The 12,017-nt window shown below is 49.6% G+C and overlaps 1 protein-coding gene across 8 annotated transcripts in view; it reads left to right on the forward strand.

Annotated features, from left to right (window-relative positions):
• Rbp6 (RNA-binding protein 6) overlaps positions 1-12,017 on the forward strand; it is an 805,438-nt gene that overhangs the window by 334,755 nt on the left and 458,666 nt on the right. The gene's annotated exons all lie outside the window — the stretch shown is intronic.

A 12,017-nucleotide genomic window follows, 5' to 3' on the forward strand; every position in this document is an offset into this window, starting at 1 on the left:
GAATTTCGAGGCTGGCTGATAACCTATTTTCGGCACGGTCGGGCTGTTTGCGATAATGTCCCGCGATAGATGCGGGAAGGGGATAACGGACACGAAATCCGCGTGCGCGCAGATGCGAGCGGGCTATCTGGTGCAGCGCGCGGCGAGTTGGTAAGTGCGATGCATCTGCGGTAGATAGCGAAAGGAAATAATGGGCGCCTGGGATCGCTCGTCGGTGCGCGCAGGTAAAGCTAGCTCGCGTTCGTTGTCACATTTATCTGGCTGATAAGTCTATTCTTGGCCAGCGCATCTGGGCCTACCATCTTCGAATACGTGGCGCGTGCTGGATGCCTATAAGCGTACGTGTCATTATTAATGCTATGCACCGCGTTGCCGAAATAGAGCTTGCACGCGCGCGATACGCCTCGGACAGGCGTGGGCTTTCGTCCGTCTTGGCGATTCTCGAAAAAGACGTCGTGACGGCACGGCAACGATCAGATTGGATGTTGAACTCGTTATTCGTCCTGCGAATGAACCTTTCGGTGGTACAATTAGGGGTGTTTTTTAATGGACATGTGACATCAAACGGCGAAATTAGAAATAATTATTTATAAATTCAGATTTTTTGGGGGGTGCGAGGAAAATAGGAAAAGATGTCAATGTTAAGCTGACAGCGTCATCGTTCTTTTACATTCGAAGCTTTTGTCCAAACATTTCTGGAATAAAGAATTATATCGAGATTTGAAAGACTCGGTCAGGTGCCACGAGGCAAGAAGCTCAGTCGTCTTTGCTTACTGTCTAATCCCAGTTCAGTCCTAGTCTCTGAAAGAACGGAATGTCGATGGTGCCTGTATAGCTCGAAGAGGATTTCGATGCCGGGGAAAATACGTTGGAACATCTGAATGGAACAGCGGTGGATATTAATTACTTCCTGAAATTCACGATTCAGAATAGCCAGGTCATTCTTCGCGTGGCCAGGAAAGAACGATGTATCTCGGAGAACGAGTGACCATCTTAATCTTGGAATTTACGACGGAGTATCGCCGCGTTCGATAAACTCGCCCTAACCGAACGTACGAAGCAGACGTCCGCGTGATCCCCTCGGGAGCTACTCTGTATTCTAATTCGAGGAAGTCGCGAATAATTTGCCGTTCATACGCGTGGCGGTGCTGACAAATGTTCGCGGTCCCTTTCGTCGTCGGCGTTCTGTCGCGAAATATTAGGCGCGACTCGGCTCGAATACACCTGTCGAATAAAAACGTTGGAGGGAATCGAGCGGAAAGTGTAAATCTGTTCGGCTGTCAGCGAGACGACGAAATTTATGAATGGAAAAACACCGCTGTATCCGCCGCCGGTGCACGGAGAAGAGTTAATAGCCTGCAGCGGGCCAACGCGAATTTATCGATGGTTTTAATAAGTTTCCCCTTCCCTTCCTGTCCACGGGCCCCGAATACCCGTTCCGACGCGGGAAAACCAAAATAATCTCCGGCGCTCTCTCGCGGATATTGATGACGTCATTGCCACGTGTGGGCTCGCCGGGAATTTCTGCCCCGATCCTCCGTATCGGGAACACCGGTAAATACGGAAAGGCAAGAGTAACTGACAAGTCGAAGATTGGCACGTCTATAAATAATTGAACCCTCCCTCGAACCCTCTTGACCCCCCTCAACCCCCGACCCATGCGTCTCCGTATCTCCTTACTACACGCTTGCGACGCTTTCGTTTCTGAACCGCGTGCTTCTCGAAACACCTGCCGCGTCACCCTCTTCGACTCGCGAAAGCTCGGGTTAGGTACATTTTATCGAAATAGAAAATTTGAAACTGCGAAACTTTGAAAATTTACCCCCTGCCGCGCATTCTTTAACAGCTTCATCCGAGATTACGAAGCTTCGCGTTGGTTCTTAATCTTCCGAATTGCAATTTCGTTTTATTTCCTTTCAGCGGGTACGAACATTATCCGGAACCAGAATGCTTTTCTGCCGTTTATTACCCCATTAACGTATTCATTACGTAGTCTCGCGTGACACGACTCGCGTAACGACGCACGCCTCGTGCTGCTTATTCGATTTCATCTGGCTAGCGCCCTTGCTCCGACTATTCTTATTTTTCACCCGCGTTCCAACCTTCATTGCCCCGCAATATTCGCGGTATTTCAAAGAACTCGCGGAAAAACGGGAGCTTTGCGAATTTCTTCATCGTCGTTTGTCGCATAGCTTCGCGGTACCCTTTTCAACGCGTTCAAATACCGACTGACGCGTTCCGGCATTTTTAAATACCACCTGCTTCGCATAATTATCCAAATCGCAACGATTCTTAAACCCGTCGATTTCGAATTAATTTTAACGAAAGCATCTCTATTTTACGCACTTTTCCAGCATCCTGTTTTAATTCGCTGAATGCTCCGCGAGCAAACGTCAGTACTAATAGAAAATTATCTTGCAAGGGAACAAAGATTGCGCGGAACGAGCGACCTCGCTTATTCTTTGAACTCCCAGCGAGATAGTTGCTTTCTGTTAATTCAGATTCCCGTGCAATTTGCACGGTTTCCCTCTAATTGTATCTTAACAGCTGATGCAAATTGTCCAAAGTTCTGGTTAAGTTTCCAAGTGAAATTGTTGCGCCGTGACTCGGTAACCTTGCGACCGTGCGACGCCGCTCGTCTAGACGCCTCGCGCCGGGGCCGAACAAAAACAGGGACATTTTCACCTGCAGGGGAAATCGAGCAACAGTTACAGAGGCGAGTCTAGCAAACAGAAAATCCGCGCGCCGGTTACGAACGTTAAATGCCGGCATCAGAGTAATTACCGGTTTTTAAGTGGTGGAAACGAGGGGACGACAACGACCACGACGTCGACGAGGGTGGAAAGAAGGGGCGAGAGATCGACGAAGAGGGTGTGTCGAGCTGGCACAGGTGGCTCCGCGTCGAGGGTAGGCGGTCGAATTTCAAGTGCAAAGCGCTTTTCGAAAGTGGATTCCAGCAATTTCCTCGAATTCCCGAGCTGTGCGACAATGGCGACGTTTTCGAAATAATCTCCGGGATGTTCCTTCGATCCAGAGATCGCAGAAACAAGAACTCGTTGGGGCATAGATTTTTCCGTGCTCGAATCGTTGAACCGTGAGCACGTGCTCGAGATTCCGAGTATAAATCGCGTCTAAACGCACGACGCGATAAATATAAAGGTAAACTCCATCGGAACTCGCGTGGCCCTTGGAAAAGATGGTCGCGATAGGGCGTAATTTGTTTTTCTTTTCTTTCCATTATCCCCGGGAAGGAGAAAGTTTGGAGAAAGGTGTTAGATAACCGGGGCCCCGTGAATTATCGCTAAGGTCAGGAAAACAAGTTCCACCCTCGGTCATTTGTCAACATTACTCATCAAGGAATCTTCCGAGCTGAGATCAAAACTTGTACTTGCCTATCTTGATTCACTAAGGGCTACGTCCTATCCTTGCTAAATTACAAATGTATATTTGCAATTTATCGTAGTTGTAATTTATCCTTGCCATTACGTAAACTTGAACCGCGTTATCGTCAATCTGCCGAGTCTTTTGTTACTAACTCGGTGTTGTATTAAGAAACATCGCCGAGGCACAATTTCAGAGTTCACCAGTTTCTTACCCAGGTCACGACGAAGTTCTTATCACGTGTACAAGCGAAATTAGAATAAAATTTGCATTCGCTGTTCGCTGTTCAGCTCTTTGCTGAAACGTTTATTTATCTATTCCATTCTTACGTTTTTCGCTGGACGTCAGTGTCTCTCTCGTAATCAAATATTTGTGACCGCGGAACACGTAAATCTCTGACCCACCGCGTACAGACTTCGAGCCTTTTGTACTGTCAAGTAATTGACACTTCTCGCGATAAGCGTATAATTGGGTATACATTAACTGCTAAAGGGTTATAACGCAAAGGAAGAGTAGTCAGTGGGAACGGTGGAAGAACTGTTTAGATATTTGTTAAACGGGCGAACGGTTAGAACTGGTCTGTCTAGTGCCACGCAGGTCACAAGACTCGAGAAAACGGGAGACAAAAGGCAAACCGCAGGGGAAGGGATCACCCCCATATCACTCGGATGTAGAGTTTACTTTACTATTTAGTTTTTAGTACAACATTTCGAAACGTGACGTTTTGTTACGTTATTTTAACCCAATATCGATTATCAACTCGGTAAAGGCTGACTTCCATGCGCGTCCTCGACAACGAAAATCACGCTTCGGAGTGCTCGGATTATCCCACGGTATCCTTTTCCGTAATATACATCATTCCTAGAGATTTCTGTGCTAAGAGGGCCGCTTATTCGCTTAGATCCGCTATCACGGAACAGATCTCTGCCGTTTCGACGTTGCGACAATACACAGACACTGGAAATATCGCAGATTCCGGGCTGACACCGTTGCCTTGATAATTCATTACATTCGTCATGGTGTACTTACGGTAATGCGTTCCGCGAAGTGGCACGCTTTCATGATTTACGCTATTCCTGTGTGAATAGGAGACGGCCGGTCCTCCTTTTGATGTATCCTCGAATGGCTCGTGATCAAAGCACGGTATAAACATGCAAGCGAGAGGAATGTTCGACGCGCCGAAACCATCGTCTCGCGCGATTCGCCCCGCGTAGTTGGGGAATTAAGTCCCGGACACTTTGACATATTGCTTGACACTGAAACGGCAGAAATAAGAAGGGCAACGCGTCCACTGTCACGCCGCTTGGGGTCGTGCGGGATGATTTGATGACGCGGCTCGCGTCACCGTGTCAGCGTGGAAACCGTGTCACGTCCGAATCTTCTTTCAGCCCGATTAAACAGTCTTCGTGTCACGTAAATTGCGCAACCACGGAGAAGTCTTTTCTGATCTCTGTCACTCGTTTGCCAATTAGCCTGTGACACGTTAGACCTTCAAACGCGATTCGGAAGACTAGCATTTGGTGCTAGCGATTATCGAGAACGATACCAAGGACTGTGTTTGCGTCAGCTGTCTTCTGACAGACGCGATATTTTTGGAGTTCCTTGGTTACGAATGGCGGCGAATATCGTATGAATATTATAGAAAATGCGCGCGGAAGTGATTAAGCAAAATTTAACAACTCGACGAAGGTTCGCTCCAAATACGTTTGCCTTGCAGTGAATTTGGAGTACCGGTTTGAAATATTCAGTAGTGGAGTAGTCTGCAAGGAATCAGCAGAGACCAGGCATTCGTCGACGCGGGTAGATAACGCTTGTCGAAATTACAATATTCACGATCGACCATTAGTTTGCTTAGAAGCTAGCCACGTCCCTGGCATAGAGCGGCGTTGAATTATCCGGCAGGTTTATCTCGGCGTTCTATTGCCTTTTACCGTATCTGAAATTCATTAACGCCAGGCTACACTGCTAATTGGCGCGTTTCTATAACGGCGTGTTGTTAAAGGGATTGTATAGCGATAATCGCAGTTAAATTGTCGCGCGACTCTTTAAATTATCCTGTCCCGTTTGCTCTAACGTCGGTTACTCTCTGCTGCCTTGCTCTTCTCCGTTTAATTAATTGGCCAGAAACTTTCTGCCGTCCGCCTCGACTCTCTCTAATTATTCGTTCCTTTCATTCCCGCGAGAACGAGCGAGAGAGCCGGGGCGAGAGACGGCGAGAAGGAGAGGAAAGGAGACGAGGAGAGAGAGGCAGATACAGGGCACGATGCAGCCGGACAACAAAACGAAACACGGGACAACTTACTTGCTCCGAGTTATAAAGCAGAAGCAACAGCCGGGCCTATTCACACCCGCTTATTATGCGGAAATAAAGCCCGTAGAATCGAAGTGCAGGGCCCCTTTCCTTTCGCGTTCGTTCTATTCTACTCCTCTCCCGTTCGCCGGGATAACCCCCGAGTCCAATGGCAATTAGGAATTCCATTCTTTGCCGTTCCTAAAAGACCTTTATTCGCCGACGTGTTTAAGCGCGTTGGACGTTCGACGATCGAGCTTCAACTATTCGCCGACCCCGGCTTCTCCAAAGGGTCGAATTTTTTAATTCACTTTAGCCGACAGTTTGACTTTACCTTTTAAACGGAAAGCTGTTTCATCGCGAAGATTGAAAAGCGCGATTAACGATCAGCGGGAGCGTAATATCATCGCGTAAAGTAGATTCGCAATTTGTGTAGCTTGGATCACCAGCGAATTGGTTTTCGGATTTTCGCTCGCGAGGAAATGGTCGCGGGAAAAGTGAAAATTACGGGTATCGTGGAACGAAATGTACTCGCTTGATCGCTTTAAAACACTGTCCTCGACATGGCGGATTCGACGCCTCGGAACAAGATGACCGACCCTTGAACGAGCGCAAGAACGTATCCCTGGAAATGGTCCAATTACTTTCGGACAAGCGTGTTCCCGTCTGCAGCACGTTACGCGATATTATCCGGGACGTGTCCCCGATAGATTTAAATTTCTTCTCCGGAGATCTGGGAAATTTCTCTGGCAGGTGGAAGCCGCTTAGATGGCGGCCAGACGAGGAGAGAGGGCGAAGGTGGGCGACAGACGTGGGCGAGGACAGGAGCGAGACGGAGAAACGTCGACGCTATAGGGCTCGGGAACAAGGGTGGTTGAATCCCTCAGCGCCACGTCGTAGCTCATATCTGCCGCAAAGGGACGTGGATCCCGTATGCAGGGGGTGAGCCATGGGGTTACTCTGCGGGTTGTAAATTAATGGTTAGCCCGTGGCACGAGGGGGGTTGGTTCGTCCTAAGGGTTCTGCTTGATCTATGGGCGGCGTGTGTGCCAGGTCAAACGGGTCTTGCCCGCTGATACCGAGGGCCTCGCGAAAGCAGTCCCTCCCTCTTTCCTTGATCGCTCGAAAATCGATACCCTCCTGTCCACGCGTTTCGTCCTATTCTCGCGTGTTCCGTCGCAGACGCGCACCCCTCTCTGGTCCATTTCACGCGTTATCTATTCCGTCATCGATATTCCAGGGTGCAAAGTGTTTGCCTCGAGATCCAGGCGGCCGCGTCTTTGAGATGCAAAAGCCACGAACGTGGGATCACCTTTACAATTTATGCGAGTACGACTGGTGGCTGCCATTCGTCCGGATGGAACTCGAGACGTTCCACGCTCGATGTTATCCACGTTATCGTTCCGCGGCGGTTACTCGTCCTCGGCTTCGGAGTAGACTGGGAAACGAGTTTTCCTAGCGTTTATACTCGCAACCAGCGTGTATCGATGGTGGATAACGCTAAACTTCGGGCGAATTGTCTCAACGGATTCCGACGCCTGGTACAGACGTCTCGACGTCTGGCTATTGCCAAAGCCCACGTCCATCCGGCTGCTCGACGATCTTGTTGTTGCGTCGGCCAGGAATTACCGAATCGCAATTATACGAATTTTACGATCGCTTCGGCTCGGTTACGATCGCGGGACCGCCATCGAACAGCAATGGCATCTGGAAGAAGTCGGTCCCGGTGCCAGAACGGTACTTCTCAAGTACCTGCAAGCGACCGTTATTCCGTCCGTTAAATGAATCGAAATCCTCGTTCCTGGCGGTTTCGCGGCCCCGAAGCTCCCGCTGAGCGAGACGACCGTAAGATACGAAGGGTAAAAAGGGATGGGGACGCAGGGCGGGCTGAAACGAAGCGTTCTCCTATCGACAGTCTCATTTCCTGCTTCGAACTTATCAAGACAAATACACGCTGAACACGCTCGGCCGTTCTTCCAAGCCGGTCTCTCGCGATCGGAAAATATCTCTAATGAACAAACTATCCGATTTGAGCCCCCTGCCAACCGTGTTGCTTGCCACGTTGCTGGCGCCACGCTCTCCTCCCATCAGCCTCGAGGAGGTTGCGAGTCTTCGATAACCAATCTCAATTTCACCCTGGTGTATCCGTTACGTGGTTGCTGCTTCCCATTTTGGTCTTACCCTCTTCCTCTCTTTTCCTCCCCTTCTCTCGCGTTTTTCCCACCACCTCGACACCACGGCCTGTCCGTTGTCTATATGCTACCCCATTTTATCGGGGTGCCGATTGGAAATTACGTCTTCTTCGTTCGCGATCGTTGCGGCCTGGCCTGGAAACGTCGCCCGGTTTCCACGATTTTTCCAGCCGCGGGGATAGGCATGCTCGCGGTAATTTCCTTTCCCGTCGGCTTCCGTAATAGATCGGCGACGCACGCTCGTTGCGTAAGATCGCTCGTCTCTAGCGAGGCTAACGAGCCGATCCCGGAAATGGGATTCTATGAAATTGTCCTTTGAGAGAGCATTGTTGCGCGCGCGGCGAATTGCAGTTTTCAAAGGTGAATTTTATCGGAACAAAAGGGACGCGAATAGAGGGGATTATTCGGTACTCGAATTAGAAGGAATCGAATGGGGACCATTTTGCGGAAGGGCCGGAACAAAGGGACGGGAAACGGCGGGTTGAATTTGAAATTCGTGTAAATTTCGCGAGAGAGGAAGGAAAATGATCTGTCTATTCGCTCGACTTTCGTGGTATCTCGCGAGATCGTTCGGCGAGGGGGTTCGAGCGAGGGAAATTCGCGGTATAATTGTCTGACGGATAAAAATCCGACCAGGTCGACGCATAATCTTCCGAAAATTCGGTTTCTTTATTCGAACGCTGATTGGAAATCACGGGTCACGATTCCTTCGCGAACGATCCTCCGCGAAGCGGGGTAATCGCGCAGTCGAGGGGATGCGGCCGGTATCCGTCAGCAAGAAAGCAATTTTAAAATCGGCGAATGGCCGATAGTTTCTCCGATTACTTCAATCACAGGTCTCGTTCGTCTTACTTGCAGAAAATCCCATTACCTTTCCCCCTCCCATCGGCTTTCGCAACGAAGGATACCGGGGTCGAGCGATGACAGTTCCGTCGTCTAGAGAATCGAGCTTAATTCGCGTGGCCGTTCGTTTCATCGCGAGCAAATTTGTCTCGAAACTTGCGATGGAAATTTTTGCCGATCGTCGAACGTGGAACGATGTCGGGTTCCGAGCGAGGCGGGAAAGAAAATGGCGGGTCGTGATGGACCCGCGAAGGAGAACGAAGGGACGTAGCGAGCGAAGGCTATGGATGCGTCTGCCCGGCGGGCAATCTGTTAATTCGATCGTAAATCGTCGTTAGCGGAAAATTTAGTTGGAACTTAGCAGCGATAATTACACAGGTTTTGCAGCGGCGGTGCTTGAAAACGAGACGAGATGGAACGGATGGGAGAAAAGACCGTGGAAGAACGAGGAGGGAACGAAATGGTGGAAGGGGTCGGCAGCTGAAGTAGAATTTATTGGGCGATAAGCGGCCTGCAACTTTCTTCCCTTACGATCGTCATTCTTTATCAGGCCACTCGTGGTCGACACCAGCGTATCGAGCCCGGGATACTAGGCTTTATGAATCGGGATTATTAAGGTCCTTGCTAGATCATAGATCTTTCTTCCCTGTTCCGTACCCGTTCCCGTACCGGCCGATCGCCGATGAAAACGTCTTCGCGTACCACTTCCGGTCCTCTGTCTTCATACAGCTGGCATCCGGGTGAAAACTCTCGAATTGCATCCGATGGTATCGTCCCCGCTGTTCTTCGTGAAATCTGTTTCGCGAGTTTTCGGACTAGTCGAAGATAAAAGTTTGAGCCGCGTCGCGAGTATATTTGAAAATTCACCGTTTCTCTGTAACGAGTGCATTATTCTAAATAATATATCTGCCATTTGGCTGGTATCTCGGGCATCTTACTTCCGTGTTTTCCGCAACGAGAACGAGGTTGAAGGGGTCTGGTTATAAGGTTTTCCGGCCGATAGGGACGGGCACGGTCGAAACTAGCGCGCGAGCGATGGATGAGAAAGGTGTTGAGTAATTTATCAGGGTGTCTGAAAGGCGTGGGTTGCGATGGTACGGGTTCTCGTCCGTAAACGCGCGGATCAGCGTAGCGTGAAGTCTTATCTGGTCAGCGGGAGTCCCAAGGGCGGTCATATCCCCGTTGCACGGGCCACGATAATCTTCTTAGATAACCGGTGACAGCAATGGAACGTCATAAATTTGGTATCCGTTATTCGCCGGCGTAACAGCGGGGACAACTGATTGCCCGCGCGCGATATGCTTACCCGCGAGTTCTTCGTTAGCATGATCCATGCGCTGACAGCCATCTTGCCGTAGACTAATACTTCGCTCCTGGTTGCAGGTGCTTCGCACGAACTCGGCCTCCTGGCGTTGCGTGATTCGCCGCGTTAACTCGCTCGAGATAAAAATGCAGGAAAATGATGGAATAAAATTATTTATTAAATATTTCCTACCTCTTTGCCCCGTATTCTTCCTTCTCGTTCGCCTGGGAAAATTATTCACCGCTCTTGCGCGTGCCGTTGTCGTTTCGCCAGGATTTTAATTACACGTTCGAGCCCGGGAAATAATATCAGAGTATTCAAACAAGCCGGAACGTCAACTTTCTTGGAAACGTGCACGACCCTGTAGATAATTATGTATATGTACGACTTCGACTCGTTAAACCAGTTATTTAACATGCAACAACCAGACATCGAATATCAGCATATCAGCCTGACAGTTCAATTATTTCGTCTTGTCTAGGCGGTGAAATACCCCGTAGATAAAGCCAGGGAATAATTCAGCAACTGTGAAACTTGGCCGTGGAAAAATATAGAATTCCACTTATCCTCTTGTTCGTTAACCGCTCTAAGAACGTATCAAACATACATGACACCTCATCGCTTGGTCGGTAGGATCATTAATCATTCTCGCGGTTGCTCGATACGCGTGATCGTATCGACGCCGCTCGTCCACGTAACACGCTACGAGGGGAAAAAGAACTCCTCGGAGGCCTATCGCTCGGCGGCAGAGGAGCGGAAATCACGGAAGATCGGTACGCCTCTGGCTTTTTCTTCGCTCCGCTGTTTCGGCCTGCTGAGCGCCTCTCTTTCTCCCGTTCCCGTTTCGACGGTATCCCGTGTTTCGTGGCGGGAACACGCGATTCCCGCGTTAACTCCCGCAGGGCGCAGCGGGTGTCCTCGCGCGGACTCGCATTAACCCACCTCCGCCTCCTGAATCACCCTTCGAGTCCCGCAACCCCCGTTCTAACCGGCCAGCGTACACACAACACACGTGACGGCCGTCTTCCTGCTATCTCGACCTCGGCCACGCCGTACGTACGCTTCCATCCACCCTCGTTTATTCTTCCACCAGCGCCGCTGCGCATGTATCGCCGTTTAATAACGCATGCACGCATCGACCGTTAAATTTAGCCCTACGGAAATTAAGAGTTTACCTCGGTTAATCGCCCGCCGACCGGCCTGCGAGCACGCGATTCCAGCGTGAATTCTTCCGTTACACTCCACGCGCACGGAGGTGTCGGCGGATTTGAATAACACGCGGTGAAATTACGCTTTCAGTTCCTTCTGTACTTAACGAAGGTAATTTAAAGGCTTTCCGAGTTGGAAATTAATCCGTAAAGGTCTCTTCTTTCACGAAATTTTCCATCCCTTTATACGTATGCGCGCTTTGTAAGCGAAAGCAGGTTGAGAAATTGGGTTTTCCGATTTTCTTGAATTTCATAGAAATTTGTATCTCGATGGTACAGCAGTTCGGGAAGGAACGGTGTTTATGGCACGCAGGAAATCGGAACAACAATTGCGACACTCGGTTGCGGTCGGAGGCCAGGCTAATTAAGCCGAATTAGAGTGCAGTTACCTGTGAGGCAATTCCATTGGTTATTTTCAACCGGAAATCTGGAACGGAGCCGGTCGACCTCGATACCCGACGTCTCGCTAAGACGGAAAATGCCGCAAACCCAATTATAAATTAAGGATCTCGCGAATAGAACCGCGGTAAAAGACTCTTCCGTGGATATTCCGTTTGAATAGCCGAACTTTGTTCTCTTTTCTCATCTAATGGACTCTCTACTCGGACAGGGAGAACGGAGAAGCGAATTCTCCCGTGTACACGGGCGAGAAAGCTATACGTTACATTAACGCGATTATCCCGAAAACGTAGTCTCAGCGATACACGTATATATCAAGCACCTTCCTATCTCGAGTTTGCAAAGTGCTCTCCAATCGTTTGACGCGAGAATCGCTGATTTATGCCACGTTTCGACGAACG

Source organism: Eufriesea mexicana, unplaced genomic scaffold (assembly GCF_001483705.2).
Source record: "Eufriesea mexicana isolate 0111107269 unplaced genomic scaffold, ASM148370v2 scaffold1385, whole genome shotgun sequence".
Taxonomy (NCBI): Eukaryota; Metazoa; Arthropoda; class Insecta; order Hymenoptera; family Apidae; genus Eufriesea; species Eufriesea mexicana.